Consider the following 18,793-nt stretch of genomic DNA (forward strand, 5'->3'; position numbering starts at 1 on the left):
CTGTTTCAACGCTACTAAAGAATCGTGTTTTTTAAAGTGATGACATTGATTTATGAAATGCTACGACATGTGTCGTCCCTGAAAGAAAATCGTTATATAGATGAAAGATGACTGGTCTTCTGTTGTCTATTGCCTTTTTCTGACAAATACAAAACCTCTTCTCTGGAAAAAAGTTATTTATCATATTACGGTAGCTCAATTGTTTCACTGTATAAATGATACTGTGAAATCAGTGTATACAAGACAACCCAGTTAGGAAAGCAATGTGTTCTGGGACATACCAAGCAGTCCTTAAAATTGAAAGTTGTTATTTCCTGCTTAACGTTAAGCATTTAAGGTAATGGCAACAGCCATTGTCAGTATGATGTGACCAGACGTGTTGCGTACCTTCGGCATTGTATTTCAGTGAGATAGCAATATAAAGTCGGCATCAGATCCGCGCTATAACAAGGAGGCAACAACACCAACAAACCCCATCTCTGACAAACATACACACCACATGTGGAGGCAAGACCAAAAATGACCTTAGCTGTTGTTGTTAAACGTTGAAACCGGTACAACCAACCAACCTAACGTCATTTAATTATGTGTTGAATTAGCACAGAGTTTATAGCATTTGGTACAACATCACCCTTGCTGTCGATTTGAGATCTATGATTAGGAATTTTAATACACCTAACAAATCGCCCTCGTTGAAAATGTTAGATTATAAACAAACAACTAATACAAACATTTGTTGCAATGTTACATGTATAAGTAATGTTGCGAATAACTATAGGTTAACAAATTATAAAAGGCAGAGCCAATAAGCAGCGTGCTTGAATTTGTTAGCAAAACTGCGTTTCGTCAGTATTTAGACACAGTGCATCGCTTTTTTTTATTTTGAGTTTAGGCTAGTATATTGCTCAAGTTCAATTTATATGTAGAAATAGTCTTCATTGGTTGACATTCATAGTGTCTTGTTGTATAAATATGACATAAAACAGCATATTAGATTATATCAACTTTATTAAAATTACAACAATGTAACGAGTTCAACCAACTTAAACAAATCACTGTTGTTTGCCCGAACGTCAGCGCGCGGGGTTCATATTGCTGGAGGAAACTACGTTACTCAGAGGAAGCACACATGGTCGAACAGGTGACCCCATACCTGTCCATGTCCGATCGGGGAATCGAACCCCGGCCAACTTAGTGGATAGGAGATTGTGTTATTCACTGCGCCCCCTGACCAACTTACAGGATAGTCTTTAATATTTTTTAAATACTGGTACATTATTATACCAATATGTATCGAAAGCCATATAAATGGAAGGCTGTTTGATTCAAGTTATTCATTCCAGTATCTTAGTTATATCAAAGATATTGATTTCATAACGTAAGCATTTGTTCCATATTGAAAAAATGTTGCTTTAAAACAGCAGCCTTTCAAATGTTATTTGATACACATATTTTAAGTAGATGTGGCCTAAAACAGAGGTGTAACTAATACATGATTCCTTTTGGAATATGTTTTTCGAAGTCATGATTGCCGATTGCATTTGTTGTTGAACTGTGTTAGCTTCACTTACGCCTCCAGCGAATACAATCGTTTCTGTCGCTAAATAATCAGCACAAAATTTGATCAGTTACTATTTCTCATTGATTGGAGTGAACACGTGGTTAGTAATTTAATCAACAAAACTGTTATGTCTTTGATAAAGTTTGGATATGATGTTCAAGTTAGTTTAATAGGTACTACTATTAAACTGTATTGCCAGAACAAGCAGTTTAGTTCAACTCTTTATTACCTTGCAACTTACGGCTCGTCGGTTCAAAATCAATATATACATGTATATATATAAAAGATAAAACAATACATCACTAAGCTACCTTTCCTATACACACGCACACACATTCACTCAGTTAAATATATTTTGCTAAATTTGATAACACTTTCTCGTTCATAGTTGCCCTGAGCTGAAAACAATGCACATGCTTGGTTTATTGTAGTGATATAGCCTAATTAAAACAGTACCCGCCTCTCCTTCTGAGTTCACAACTAGCTTCATTTCTTTCAAACTTATCATTATCGACTGTAAATTCCAGTACTACTGTGAAGTCATTTTCTTGAGAAAATGCAGAAAGTTTCGGTAATAAAACAAGATAGGCTGGAATAACAACAAGCGCACAATATGATTTTATATATAATCTAAGACTGTTATTTACCTATGTATTCACCTTTATCTTTTGCTGATGCTGATTTGCAAATTCCCTTTTTTAAATAAATTTCAAAAGGTTTGTTGGACATAAACCGGTCTAATATATCCAGTTTTATCTTATCAATAATATGTACAATCCTTTTACCTTCGCTTTCTCTAACTTTGTTATTAACATATATCATTTGTTTCGAATGGGTTAATTGGGACAGTTAACATCATGTGTTGAAAATTTAAGTCTGATAAGATAGTATTGTTATGTCTATACACGTTGTAAAATCTCGAAGGTTTATGTAAATCAAAAACTACTTAGTGAAGTACAAAATCTATTCATATAAAACGTTTTTGCTTGTAAATATCAGACTAAAAGGAGTTCCAAGATTACGAACGATTGCTTGCAGGGCATAGTAGAATTTTGTCCAGCCCCCTCGGACGCTCAACCCTCTGTAATCAAATAACCGAAAATGATTTCCTTCCCCACTGATTGGGTCGCCCGACCGACCACATTGATTGTTCCAGGTACACATGAAGACCATCTGTGCGCTTGCTGGTCAACAGGAGTAATTGCTATATATATTGAAATTACATATTTAATATTTTTTGAAGAATAAAAGCACTTTATATTTTTTGATCGCATCACGACATCCTGCTCTTAGGGAGCATGACATCCTGTCACTGGGATAAAGTTAGCTCCTGCTTACGTTAATGTCAGTTATCGATAAGAGCTAAGGTTGACACCAAAATCAATTAGTGATCCGGTAGAAATATTCCTATCCCATTAATGTGGTGTCCAATATATGTCCTAACATGCTTTTAGGTAATTTGTGGGCACTAAAAATGTTCCTCTTGCAAGCTGTCACAATCCACTCGTTCCTTCACAGTAACATTTGCATTTATGTAGGTACATAATGTATCTAGTGTAGAAGTTATCGATATGCTTGTCAAGGGTTAAAAGACATCCCGGAGAATGAATAAGCTTTAAGCTGCCAAAGCGTATGAATTTGGAAGGAAATGCAAATGGCATATTCCTCGCAATTCCCTTCTCAGAGCCTTGCAGTAAAAAGGCAAAGAGTTTTTCATGGAGGTCCAAAAACTGAACTCACACTTACAAATCATTCAGAAACGACTATGGTTAAGGGAGCAGCTAAAAACCTTTGTTGCCTTTCATGGACACAGGGTGGGGAAGGATGCGGAGCTGGAATTGGTGACATTTGTATCAATTATTCAAATATTCATAAGGAGGGGTACGATATATCGATCAATTCTAGATCCAATGTGTTACATACAAATGTCATTTAAAGCGTGCAATTAAAATAGTACCAAACCTGGGAAAACGTCGATAAGGAAGTCTAGAGAGAAGTTTTAATTTTAAGATTGAATGCTAGTAGTCAAAGAAGGCACGAGGCCGAAATGTGAATTAATCATAATAATATTGTTTTTATTTATTTTTATTTATTTTTATTTTTGTTAAGTACTTTTATATATGACTGATACTTATTTGCTTTATGTTACTATTATTCCATAACATAGTTACGATCGTCAACCATATTCCACGCGACGTCGGATGGTCGGTTGGCGTATGGGGTCACCTTCCCGACCACGCGGATATTCTCTGGGTGCCCCGCGCGCTAACATCCGGGTCAACAAGAGTTATTGTAAAATAATAAAGTTTATGCGACGTCAGACGGTAATAAATCATCATTACATTTTTTTATCGCAAACCGCCTATTGACAATGCTCGCTTCACATTTAATAACAACTCGTTCAAAAGCAAGCACATCAGTGAACCGGAAAATGAAATATTAAATCCAAAGATCGTATATGATGGGATAACTGCATTGTATCAATATGAAAGACGGGAGAAGCATGACTGCCAGCTATACACACGTTTAGACATAAGATTAATAGAATTAATACCAGACTTAAGGTAAAAACCGTTGAAATCAGCTGCTTTACCGAGTCAATTTGTAACATGTACTGCACGGGAGTTTAGACAACAACAACATTGAAAGCTAACGTCAACAATGTATCTTTACCGACACTTATGTCTGTAAAAAAACAGCTCCCGCTTTAAAGTGTGCATCCCAGTGGGAGTGTATTGGAGAGAGCAGACGAGACGAAACACAGCGCATATTATCCGTTTTGGTTAAAAATCAGTCCCGCATTTGCACGATATTCTTAACTATCTAAGGTTGTTTACATGACTGACTCATAAGGTAAGGTAAGCACTAAAATGATAGCCGGGGTTCAATTATGTAACCTAAACTAAACCACCTTACAAAATGCACATAAACTAAAATAATGTGTTATTTATTATAACAGGCGTAAAAAAGTGGATAAACCAAATCATAATTTGTATCATGAGTATTTTCATTGTACCGCATAGGGAACTTAAACAAATACATCAGTTTTCTACAGGTCAATCTGTATGCTAAATTTGTAAAATGTCCACGTGCTAATTTTTATGAAAGTAAAGCTAGAGAGACGAGATAATTTTATAAAATGCACGATGCTTACGAAGTAAGCCTTGGTTGTTTTTTCGTCTATGAAGACCTTTCTAGAAAAGACAGTATTTGTTTGGCGATGTAGGAACGTACGCACCGTGTGTTTGTTTGGTTTACTGTTGGTGTTCGATTTTTTTGATTTTTTTTTTGTATTCTTAATTTATATCCAATGATGTTATAACGTCCGAGTAAAAAAATACAATATGTAAGACATAGAAAAACAATGATTTACCTCATTTCTTAAGAGCATGTTTGATTAGATGATACTGGTTACATAACGGGACAATAAAAACATCAATTTGCCCACAAGCGCTCAATTTTTTCAGATTAAACAGTTTTGTGACAGCACAACGCACCAAAAATACCTTGCGCACACCGTGCATACATCGTTCACACACCGTCCGCACATCGTCCACACATGGTGCGCACAACTGTGCGATTTAACAATCGTTCGCCCCGTTGTGCGCTTCTCTCCGCACAACTGTGCGATTTGCTACAATTTGTTGATCAATATTACGGAATGAAAAAAATACGGAAGGCTTGTATGCAATAATGTACACTGTATATATTACTGTAATTTCTCATCTCTATAACTGAGATTATGTACAATTTTACAATGCGTGTTACACAGTATACAGTGACCGTTAGACTGTCAAGAACGGGTTTGGCTCCTCGGTAACAGAACAGGTAAATAACAATTTGATGAGTGACCGGAGTGTTACCTGGTCTTTGTCCGACACATAGAGCTGGTATCTGATACCGTATGACTGTTATGAAAATACAACTGGTCGTTTAACATTTGTTATTTGCATTCGTTTTGGTCTATAGCTCATGGTTGTCACACCTTGGCGAGTTACGTAAGTGCCCCGGGCGGGGGAAAACTACGGTCAAGGTACAAAGTGGCTATGTTTACCTGTGTTTCCGAGACTGTGTTGTTATTTGACCCGTGTCGATTAAGGTCCTTTAAAAAACACCGAAAACACCATTTCTAAATTTAAGAAAGTTTAGACAAAAGATAAGCTTATAAATGTAGAAACATACTAAAAATCAAGTTTATATGTTTAAACACAAAACCGTATATATTGTTTTACACCAACCACGATTGTCATCGCACAGCGTTCGTCGATCGTCCGCACAAATGTGCGCAAGCAATGATCGTCCAATTTTTTATTGTTCGCACTTCGTGCACCCATCGTTCACACATCGTACACACATCGTGCGCACACCGCACATCGTGTAACGTTGTGCGATCCCACAACTGTAACTGTTTTATTCGGAGCAATTCTAGAAATATCGCACAGAGCCATCATATGACTTTTTCATGAGTAGAGATGTTAGATATGGACATTCCATCCATTTTTTTTTTTTAAATTTGGTAAAACCCTCGGGTGTCATTTCCCTATCTTACACCCTTGGACACAAACGAGCATTTTTCTTTCATTCCAACTACGAGAATAAGCTCAGAAACCATGAAAATGTGTTTGGACTCGCTGCCATTTTGAAAATATCAATTTTCCTCCAGAGCTTCTTAGACGTAAAGGAATCTGTCGGCCAGATTTAGAATACACCATATTTGCAAACAGAATTTGCGCAGAAAAAAAATCTCATCTTTCTAACGTGTACGGTAAATATATCGTAATATGTTTTAATTCCATAAAGACACCTTTTACGCATTGCGGCATCGGAGTTTTCAAAATCCGTTATGTTATGAATTCCTTTCTGGAAATGGCTGCTACCCTTACTTTTTTACATCACATAAAATTGTGTGCTTGGCAGATTAATTCATTTTTCTTACCAATGGCAGCTTTCCGATATGATAAGCATATAACATTAACTGTGACGAAAATATCATGAATTTTACAAAGGTCCGCTTTGAAGCAGATATTATCCTCACCTGTATTCAAAAACTTTTTTTATTTAACTTCGGACACAAAGTATCGACAAAGCCAGAAATTTTACATCGCGACTGCGACTGTTGTGGAAACAGTTTAAAGCTTTATACTATACTTCGATGAAAAAGATGCAATTAGGAAGCTTTTCCTATATCTGAAAAGACATCACCACTCTCTATTGCGATAGCGGCTCAAAGTTAGTAACGATTGGCCAATAAATCGCATTTATATAATTAACATACCAAATTGATGTTCTTTTTAAACTATTATTATTTTCATAGAAATGTAGATTTAACTTATAAAATGCTAACTAACGAGGCCATTCTCTTACGAGAGGCAATTCGACACTAGGATGTCTGTTGTGCTTCCTGTATTCTGAAGTCACTTTTGCCCGATTTGTGTCCATAGTAAGCAGCAAGACTCATTAACATACTATAATTAGGTTTAATTTGCGGTGAAATAACTTGGGAGTTCTCTTGCGGTCTTACTGTTAAATCCAATGATGACCTTCAAAATATTTGTGATGTGGGTTTTTTCGCTCTGTCAATAAACATGATTTTCTGTCTTTGAACTAATAAGTGTCTGATATTGATTTCTCGAATATTTCTTTAATGAAAACGATGTCGACCTTTTTGATCTTCATAAAACCGGGAGATTTCTCATTATAGCCGTTTCTTTAGAAATTGCATGTAAAAACAATACTTTCAACAATAAGGAGACATCAAACAGATTAGAAAACGATTTTTTGCCATTTATAACTATAATTTTCGACCATTTATATTTCCTTATCTTTGTTTATTGTTTCCCTGAGGAATATAAACGCAACGGTATTATATAAAATTGCACTAGGCGATGCATTCATCCGCGCACTTAAACGCATCAAACAAACCGCAATTATCTATGGCTAGTTTAATTTATCGCTTTTTCTTCTTTTATTAACGATAAAATGCACGAGACATATTCATACATTGGAACGTTCTTTCCTTTGTGTGGAACACGTTTTATTACTTGAAACCATATATAAAACATAGTAAAGAGTTCAAAATCTGTGTTATTGGAGGCCCCAAAGGACATTTTTCAACAGGTTCTGAGCGAGATTTTGTTACATCCTATCCTTGCATGGTGCCTTAAATACGAATAAGTTACAGAATCTGAGCATTTGACCTCGCTCAGTAACAGTTTATATATATCATCAGTAAAAACCTAAAATAAGCGGCAGTTTTCTGCAGAAATTACCGTCGAATGACGTCATTTTTAAAATGATATGGTTAACAGGATAAAGAAAAGAAATAACTCATGGAGGTGACAAAGGATCAATTTAAGGATCGTTCCTATGTATAATTGTGTAAGGAGGAGAAAGATTTATCGTTAGCAAGAAATAACCATGAAATATATGATATCACGAGAAATGTGGGATGCATCAGTCCCTTTAAGGACAGTAATGACGTGGAGATGTAAGTTAGGGATTTGCGAGTTGTAGGACAGGTCTATCTCTTGTGAGACGGCGGTCTCGTTTGGTTGCAAGGTAAATATAGGCTATTATAAATAAGTGAAATCCAGACTGCAGGTGGTGCCTTCGGTTTCAGTGTTCAGCTCTGCCAATGCCCTACCTCCAAACTTTGCAACCGAGTATCTCTCACAAAACAAAATATCCCAGAAAAGTATAATTAACTGATGCCACTTGGATGGATGATTAAATTGAATCAATGATCTTGAACCAATTTTCTACATCCGCCGTTGTGACAGTTCTGGGTTAAATAAAGTTCAAGAAATTATTTTCACTTCAGTAAACATTTTTGACCTCTCAGTCGTCTGTGTTATTAGTGCTTCGTTGAGATGTCACGCATTTACTATTGATATATTTCTTTATTTTTAGACTAATAAATTAACCCCTTGCATGGTCAGATGATGAACGCAAACTGTCTAGATAATAAAGAAACTGGTTCGCTGTGCGTTTTGAACTATTTGCACACTGTGTTTCGGTGTTCTGGAATTTTATTTACAAACTTTTCCTTATCGTTGTAGATGGCTGGGTCGGGATTGCCAGAGTCTGCTATCAGATGGGCACCTTGTACGGTCTTAATGAGACGGATGGATGCCGCGAATGGACTAACGATATCGGATTTACCGCCCTCTATTGTTTTTGTTCCACAAACTTCTGTAACAACGGAATTAATCTCTCGTCAGATACGCTTTTACTCTTCGCAAGTACTTTGACGTTGGTATGCTCTTTTTTGTTCCACTAGCATGAGTCACATACGGTGACGCTGTGGTGCTATTTTGGTTAACACTTTTCCAATCAATATTGGTGTACGTCGTCGGCTTCAATGGTTCAAGAAAGTAGTAATTGCGCTATAGGAGATGCAACGAAAAGCCGACGAGATTGGTGACCTGTGTCACTAATTACCGCCTTAGAAGCTAGTGGTTGAAGTTGTGGACAGTAACGAAGTATGATTGTTCCGTTACCGTTGTAGAAGGCGGAACCAGGAAAGCCGTCAATTCTTTGTCTTTTGTAAGCGCTGTAACAGAAAGCACTACCAGCTTAGGAATGTCGTCAATTGTGTTTCCCTGGTTAGCACTGTACAAGAAAAGCACCACGAGCGTAGGAAAGCTGTCCTTTTGTAGTCCGTGGTTAGCGCTGTACAATGAAGCACAAGGGACTAATATAAATGGTCTATTGTTTGTCCTTCGTTGGCGCTGTAAAAGAGTGCACCAGGAGTTTAGAAAATTTGTTAATTGTGTGACATTCGTTAGCAGTGTACAAGGAAGCACAATGGGGTTAGGAAATCCGTCAATTTGTGTTCCTGCTTAGCACTGTACAAGGAAGCGACAGGAGCTAAAGAAGCCGAAGAAAGTGGTTTATTGTGTGTCCGTAATCAGCTCTGCACAATGATGCACAATGGGCGGAACGAAATGGTCCATAATGTGTCCTTCGTTAGCGCTGTAAAGGGAAGCACCAAGGGTTTAGAAGCTTGTCCGTTGTGTGTCCATTGTTAGCAGTGTACAAGGGGGAACCAAAAGCTGATGAACGTGTCCTTGATACAGGCTTGCACTGTGAGTTGGACACAATGGTAAAGTATGTGACGCTTCTTGTCACCATATAGAGTGGCGCATTGGGGAAACGTGGTCAATTTAGTTTACATTGTTATCGTTGGACATGGTGGCATGAGGAGCTCGGTAAAGGTTTAAATTGTGTGTCACAAGTAACCGCTTTCCTAAGTGGCAATAAGGGCTCGAAACAGTGGTGAAGTGAGTACCACTAGCTCCCACTGTACGAGATGGAGTGAGCTACGAACATTAGTGAAACGTGTTTCACTAGTTACTGCTGTATAAGGTGACACAAAGGCCTGGACACGGGCGTGAAATGTTTATCACTGGCTACCCCCTCTCAAGGTGGCACTGATATTCAACATACCATCCGAATGCTGATATGAAATCACATCGAGGCACTAAGGTGCCTACACATATTTACCAAACACAATTACAAAGGCGCGGTGGTGCGTTTCTCGTGCTTAGTGACAAGGACAAAACATGGCGGTAATATCATCCCTCCTCACGCTGGATGCACAAAGTAATTGAATCTGATGCGTCCAAAGTATTTAAGTTTATAACTATAGTATTGGACTTTGACACCACTGTGATATAGCTCTGAACAGTATGATAAGGAGGTCACGTTTCATCAAGAATATCTCTGAAACGATGAGAATCACCAAATCATTCTGATCCTTACCTTGATCAGTTAATCGATGTGATGCAAATACAATAGTGGAAGTTGCTGTTATATTTCTGTTACCATAGTTACGGCGAACGGGAGTGGCGGTGCACAATACATGAATATGTAAAGACGATGCACAATACATGAATATGAAAAGTGTATTTTAGGAAAAAGTAGACATGTTTTAGATAACTTGACTTAGTCATGTGATGAAGTCAGGTTTAATCGATGAAAATCGATGATATGAAACAATCGGGAACGACGGAGTTGTATAACATAATAACATATAAAATATGTATTATATAAACTGTATTTCCATGCATCTGGCAAGGTAAACCATTGTTAGGTATGTAGGTACGAGTTTTGGAAGTCTTATTTTGTGGGGAGTGTTTCTAGACGTTTTTGAAATTAAGATCAACAACCCCGCCCTTATGGTAAATATATATGGCAATGTCGTTAATAGAAATGACATTTTTACCAAGTGTTGATTTAAACACATAAAACGTCTGTTAATGCCTCTGCATGCCAGAACAGATTTAAACAACACATGCTGAGATTGATTATCAGGCCCTTGTGCTTTACCTGTCAGTGTTAAACCCATCCGTCCGGTGCATGACACTATGTATACATACACATATATAAATATTGGCTTGAGGTGGGATGTACATAGAAAAGTGATGTCAACTATGCAGACTTTGTCTCGTTCTCTATTCAGAACGGCACGGAACAAATTGTGCTATTTCCCTTCGTTCGTTGACAAGTCAGATGAATGGATGCCCTGTTTGACCTTTGACCTTTAGACTTTAGAATTGCCATTGCGATCACAGGATTGCATGTGACATTTATCACTTACTTAGAACCACTCTCTATAAGACAGCAGGAATGTACTACCCTTCCAACCAAACCCGTTATCACAGTCAGTTTGGTTTGAAATATCCTATTTTTTTGTGTGATATGGCATATAATTGCATTCTTCCAAAATATGGAATATAGGAATCCATTACGACTGAAGCAACTGTTACTGTGACGAAATACTGTCTATTATCAACAAACAAACGAATAAAATTGTCATATCAAGTACGTTATGTTCCTGACCTTAGTGTACAAAACTGATTATGATGCATTCAACGATTAGAATATCCTTACCATGATTATTGGAGGGATCCTAAAACATTACTTTAGTTTTCTGTTTAAATATTTCACCAGAACATTATTCAATTTTACTTCTTTATAAAATTACAGCTTACTGTTTCCCAATGGCATTTAAAGTGGCCATTATCGCTTATTTTTATCTCATTTGAATTTGATTAGTAACGAAAACGTATAAGTATAGTTTTCTGGCGATTATTCAAATTTATCATACATTTAATGTCATCATTGTTTCCATTTATTATTATTCCAAGTTCGTATCTAACGATTACTATTATACAAATGTATCAAACTGAAGAGTTATCATTCAATCACATGTTTATTTTCCTTGTCTTAAATTTGCTTTTATTGTGCAAAAAGTGTTACTTTTATGCTTTCCCCAGCTAGAAATCCTTTTTGAGATTTTTGTATTCTTCTCAAATGTTAATATGATCTATCTCTGTAATTGACGTTTAAACAACACGTTCTCTTTCCTGATTCTGTGAACTAGTTAATGTCAAAAGAGATGCGCATGGTTAGGTTCTATTACTCAATATTTCCATGTTTCTTCTAAATTAATACAAATGTGATTGACTAGATCAATCAAAACAATTTTAAGGTAATCTCATCGCTTGAAGCCAAAAATCGGAGAATAGTGGAATGTATGAGAAAAAAAATCTCTGGTTCAATTTCGAGAGGCATTTTTGGATTAAAGTTTAAAATCTAACATTTTTCATAACTTAAGCAAGTTGAATTAACTTGCAAGTTTTAGACCATCAAAATGTTTGTAAATAAAATGCCCGAAATATTTACTATCAACAAACGATTGATAGTCAAACGATGAGTATGAATAGGTTAACCCATACAGGACTTTGCGTAATGCATTTGTGAGTGAAAATATGTGTACCCCCATGACTGAATATAGTTTGAGGTGTGTTTTGGAGATGAAGTCGGGAACCTTACCATGAACATTAATAAATTGAGTGTTATAAAATGTGTTATTCTTTAGACGAGTTGCAAAATGAAGCAAATGAAGATAAAGACGCCGCATCTGTATAATTGCCTATTTATAGAGTTTTGATTTTTGTATAAGTGTTTGTAATAGCGCAAATAATTTGTAAAGTAGGAGTACTATTCAACTTTGATTATTTCAGGTATGTCTTTATATTTTTCCTTTGACCTTAAAAAAAGATATAGTCTCTTGTTTTGACAGCCTGCTGGCCTGGTTACAGAAATATTGGAATGTTTTTCCTGCAATGACGGTCTCAGATTCCTCTAGATTATTGTTTCCCATGAATGAATAGAAAAAATGTCTCACGTTTTATTTCGAATCATAAAAAGAGGGGAAATGCTTGAAGTGTTATTATATGCTTTCCAGTTTATAGAGATATTGATTTCTTTCGCTGTAATGGCGTTCAACTATTAGCAAATTCATTATTGTATTTTACCACTACTGTCTAAATAATATTTTGGATAAAGGTTGAAAGACCGGTTCCGAACTTTTACCGGACATATAGCACAAACATTCACGTTTTCAAAATATAATCTTTGTAGGAATATTGACCTCCTGCAGGACTGTTTGCCCTGTAAGAATGCTTTCTGGCTGTATGAATATTTGCCTGTTGAAGGATTTTATGCCTGATGAAAGAATGTTCGCCTGTTGTAAGAATATTGCCCTGTATGAGGAATATTTGCCTACTACAGTCATGGTTTTCTGGCGTATTCATGCTTGTCTGATGCAGCAATTTTTATTGTTTGCATGTTGTTGGTATATTTGTTGATTGTTTGAAAGTCTGGCTATTGCTGTAGAAATATTTGCCCTCTAGGAATGTTTTATTCTGTTGCAGGAAAGATTACCTGCATAAGGAATGTCTGTGAGCGGTATAATTGTTTATGAGCATTAAAGAAAAAGGTTTTTTTTAGGAAAGTTTGCCATATAAGAATGTTTGCTGTAAGAAATACTTGTCTGTTGCAACAATGTTGCATACTGTATGGAAGTTTGCCTACTGTAAGAATGTTTTTCCAAGTAGAGCGTTTGTGTGCTGAAGGGATTTTTGCCTGCTATATCCCAGTGAGCACATAACGTTGCTACAACGTTGTGTTCAAGTCAGATTCTTACGTTGCATATTGGTTCCCAGAAGGTTGCATGTGAAAGTTTTCCTGACATCTTTTCATAACGGTGCCACTACGTTGTGTTTAGGTCAGATCCTAACGTAATATTTTGGTCCGTAGAAGGTTGAAGGTGAACGTTTTCCTGACGTCTTTCCACAACGTTGTAGCAACGTTATGATATTATCTGAATTCAACATTTATACAAGGTTATATACAAACGTTGTCCGAACGTGGGTAACAACAAAGACGTCAGATTTCGATTTTGTTTTATTAAAAATATTAACATGCATGCATTATTACATGCACAATGTATAAGATTTATAAGATTTATTCATCCATCATTCCTCTTCTAGTTTGACATGGCTTGGCCCGCTTTAGATTCGGTGTCCTTCATATTCTCTATGTTGATTCTGCAACAATAACATATATGTATTATTGACTTAAACATAGATATATACACATATTTAGAGAAAGATTCTATGTAATGAAAGAATAATCACGTCTGATTGTAGGAAGTGTTTTCATTCTATCGGATGTTAATCTCGACTGTGCAAACATGAATACTTTATTAACAATAAAAATAATAGTAGTTTAAATGCACAAAGTAACCACCCACGTTTTTTCACATGTGACGCAACACGTCAACATACTTTCACAAAGTGACAAAACACGTCAACATATTTTTACATAGTGACACAACACGCCAATATATTTTCACATATTGACACAACACTTCAACACACTTTCACATAGTGACACAACACGTCAACGTATTTTTCCATAGTGGCACAAGACGTCAACAGACATTCACGAATTGCCACAACACGTCAACGAATTTTCACATAGTGACATAACACGTCAACATATTTTCGCATAGGGACACAACACGCCGATATATTTTCACATATTGACACAACACATCAACACACTTTCATACAGTGACACAACACGTCAACGTATTTTCAAATAGTGACACAACACGTCAACGTATTTTCAAATAATGACACAACACGACAACGTATTTTCACAAATTGACACAACACGTCAACATATTTTCACGTAGTGACACAATACGTCAACATCATATCACATAGTGACACAAGATTTCAACATATTTTCACGTAGTGACACAACACGTCAACATATTTCCACGTAGTGACACACCACATCAACATATTTCCACATAGTGACACACCACATGAACATATTTTCACATAGTGACACAACACGTCAACATATTTTCACATAGTGACACAACACGTCAGCGTATTTCACAATTTGAAACAACACGTACATATATATCATATTGGGATTTTATACTGTATCATTTCACTAATAAATAAAAACTAGACTGATTAATTTCAGATCAAAATTATAAGTATACACATTCCTTTATAAAGATCTCGTGGTATTGCTTTGAATGATAAAATTTATTATCTCTGACATCATAAATGATTTATCAAAGCTATTTTCATGCCGAAAAAATAAGTTTCAAATGCAAATATTTCATATTTTGATAGTGGAACGGGTATATCTAATACAAGGAAAGGCCTTTATGAATTGTTTTAATTACATAGGGTTTAACGCCCTATTTCATTGTAACAGTAAACGTCACTTACGGGTGTGTTATACAGCGATAGTAATGTATAAGCGGAAAGCTTCATAAAGATAGATATACAATGTTATTGTCACAATGATTAGTTTTACACGGATCGAAATCACAATCTTTTTTGTAAATATTCAGTACGCCTGCTATTTTAATAATACCAAGTTATTGAATCATAAAACCGTAATAAAGGATGGAAATGATTGACGTTTTCTTATTACAGATGCGTCATCAAATTCTCATTTTGAAAGTTATATTATGTAAAAATATGTCCATGTTCTCGTAAACCTCGTCAATATGACGTCAAACTACTGCATTGACCTTGTAAACTACGCCAAACTGACTTTTATGCTAATTAAGCGATCATAAAGGAGGGGGGGGATAAATCTAACAAAATTGTTTATTGCATAGGTGAATTCGTCACATCTCCTGTATTTCACCAATTATATTCCGCAGACAAAAATGTTCATTCCTCAAAATGAACGCTGAAAACTAGCTACATGTGCATGCATATGATAGTCATTATGGCAGTACGGAACGTATTTTCACGTATTGCCACAACACGTCAACGAATTTTCACATAGTGACACAACACGTCAACATATTTTCGCGTAATGACACAACACGCCAATATATTTTCACATATTGACACAACACATCAACACACTTTCATACAGTGACACAACACGTCAACGTATTTTCAAATAGTGACACAACACGACAAAGTATTTTCACAAATTGAGGCAACAAGTCAACATATTTTCACAATGTGACGCAATAAGTCAATATATTTTCACATAGTGACACAACACGTCAACATATTTTCACGTAGTGACACAAGATTTCAACATATTTTCACATAGTGACACACCACATCAACATATTTCCACGTAGTGACACACCACATCAACATATTTTCACATAGTGACACAACACGTCAGCGTATTTCACAATTTGAAACAACACGTACATATATATCATATTGGGATTTTATACTGTATCATTTCACCAATTAATGAAAAATAGACAATGATTAATTTCAGATCAAAATTATAAGTATACAAATTCCTTTATAAAGATCTCGTGGTATTGCTTTGAATGATAAAATTCATTATCTCTGACATCGCAGCAATTGACCCAAACCTAGCGGAAATACCAGTTGATTGATTATGCATATGCTATCTAGCCAATAGGTTGCTATGGAGATTGACCAGAATGACCTATACCTTATCAGGAGGTAAGATCTGTACAGACCCGGGCCCCCAAGTACACATAGTGTACCCTAGTCGTTAACATGCGGGGTGTAGTACACTAAATGCCACTCGTTGATCCGATTAAGCGCAACTTGTCAGCAATGAAATTTACTTATTGTGAATGAAAAAACAATCAATAATTTCTGTTTCACCGGTTGACTGGCCTAAAGTTGTTTATAATATGACCTAGGCCTAATGTATGCACACGTGTTGATACATATATAGTGTCAATATAGTGAACTCCTCTACCGCTAAGGGGAAGAGAGAAATCCGTTATAATATGAAGTCTTCGTAGAGAGTGGGAAATAAAAAATAAACAGACGGTTAAAACTATTGTTAATCGTACATCATGGTTATCAGGATTAGCGTTTGACCCGTTAAATTCAATTTATAACTTTAAAATGAACATGGACAAACGTGCAATCGTTTTCTTATACATGGCCTGACTGATCATCGAAGCTGCCGTATTTTTTAACATTATCACATTGCGTTAGTATAGAAAATGTGCACATTACAAAAACACACTAGAGTTGCATACCTTAATTGAAGTTGCTCAATGGACGGGATTCCTCAAAACATGAACAAGGACGTCTCAGAAATCAAGTGAAGTTTCCAACACAAACAGGAAGTGAGAAAAACCGCGCATATAAGCGAAAGTGAAAATTTGAATAGAATTAGATTGGAAGTAGAAATGGTAACAGCATAGATTTATTTAGAATATTTGGCTCATTTAGAAATACTTCACGAAACATAAATTGTATCAAACTGATATTAAAGTTACCAGAATACAACGTTGTACCAACGTAAATACAACGTTGTGTGCCCACTGGGATAGGAATGTTGAAGGAAGTCTTGCCCTGTACATGTATGTTTGTCTGCTGTATGAATGTTTGTCTGTTGTATGTATGTTTGTCTGCTGTATGAATGTTTGCCTGCTGTATGAATGTTTGCCTGCTGCATGAATGTTTGTCTGTTGTATGAATGTTTGTCTGTTGTATGAATGTTTGTCTGTTGTATGAATGTTTGTCTGTTGTATGAATGTTTGTCCTAAAAGAATATTTGTCAACTGCATGAATACCTGCACGTAATCATACGCCGGACGACAAACAATGCCAATATTTACTTGGCTTCATCATAAATCAAAAGTCGAAATAAATATCTTTAGTAACACAACACACATGTCCTTGGTAACATATGCGTTATGGCTACACGTACAGTTGTTGACCAAAATCTAACACAAAAAAGCCAAATATTGAAGTAAAAAGTTCACACTAACGTCAAAATTATGTTGGTGGATATGAACTGCATACCAAAAAAACGTGTCTACACTGGCTAATCAACTAGACTTTAAAATTCATAAATATGTCTTTATCACTAAAAATCAAAAGGGGAGCTTTATACACCGTGTATACAATGCTAGACACACACAGATAGTTATAGATAAGGGAAAACAATATCCGCACATATAGATATAGATATGTATTTATATTGAAAGATATTAATTTCGCTCATATCAAGTCATGTTAGATAGGCTTTGCCCACGTCATATACCCATGCTCGCTGCTATACACGTTTATCGTTCATCATAACGTTACATACGTTTATTGTTTACATGATCATTATTGAATAAACGAATGACATTGAAATAGTTGATTTCAATTTGTTTTCCTTCTATAGTACACGTACAATATCATGGAACAATATTTGTCTGTGCGCTAATTAAATTGTCATAGGTGTGATATTCAAACATAGCGACTACAGGAAGCGATAGAAACAACACTAATGTAAAACAAACGTTAACCATTTCCTTATAAGGCTTTGTGTTTCCCTCTGTGGACGAATACGGTGTAGGTAATAATATTACGGAAGTATACTGGTGTCAATTGACAAAAAATGTATCTCATTTCAACGCGCTTACTCATTTGAACGAGATAACCAACGTGTTAAAACGAGTTAAAATAACTTTTGATTTTGAAATAGACACTTAAAGCTTCCGTATAATATATATATTTGATTTTCAATTACAAAATCTGGAGAACAAAGACTTGAAAATTACACGACGTAGACCTCGTTGGGCGGTATATAAGTGAAATACTTTAACTGATATCGGATATAAAAACTCAATTGAAAACAAACAAAAACCTAACAAACATATTAAGGATTGGGGGACATAGAATTCGTCTTTCGAGGCTCGTTAATTGGAAAACTTTGGTAAAAAGTCACGATGGAATCTTGGAGTTTACTGATTTTTGCATCCACTTGTTAAGACTTCTTTTTCAACCTATCATACAATATTGAAAGAGCCTTATACATGCACCATTCAAGTATAGTAATATAGACAGTGATATATTTTAAAAAACAGAAACTATATCAATACAAAGACAG

The 18,793-nt window shown here is 35.8% G+C and overlaps 1 long non-coding RNA gene across 1 annotated transcript in view; it reads left to right on the plus strand.

Annotated features, from left to right (window-relative positions):
• The window catches only part of LOC110450069, a 57,404-nt gene extending 39,358 nt beyond the window's left edge, over nucleotides 1-18,046 (plus strand). The window contains exon 3 of the long non-coding RNA XR_002462931.1: nucleotides 8,620-18,046. This is a non-coding gene — a long non-coding RNA (uncharacterized LOC110450069). The remainder of the gene's footprint in view (nucleotides 1-8,619) is intronic.
• Nucleotides 18,047-18,793: the final 747 nt, after the last annotated feature.

The sequence above is a fragment of the Mizuhopecten yessoensis genome, unplaced genomic scaffold (assembly GCF_002113885.1).
Source record: "Mizuhopecten yessoensis strain PY_sf001 unplaced genomic scaffold, ASM211388v2 scaffold4947, whole genome shotgun sequence".
In the NCBI taxonomy this organism is placed as follows: Eukaryota; Metazoa; Mollusca; class Bivalvia; order Pectinida; family Pectinidae; genus Mizuhopecten; species Mizuhopecten yessoensis.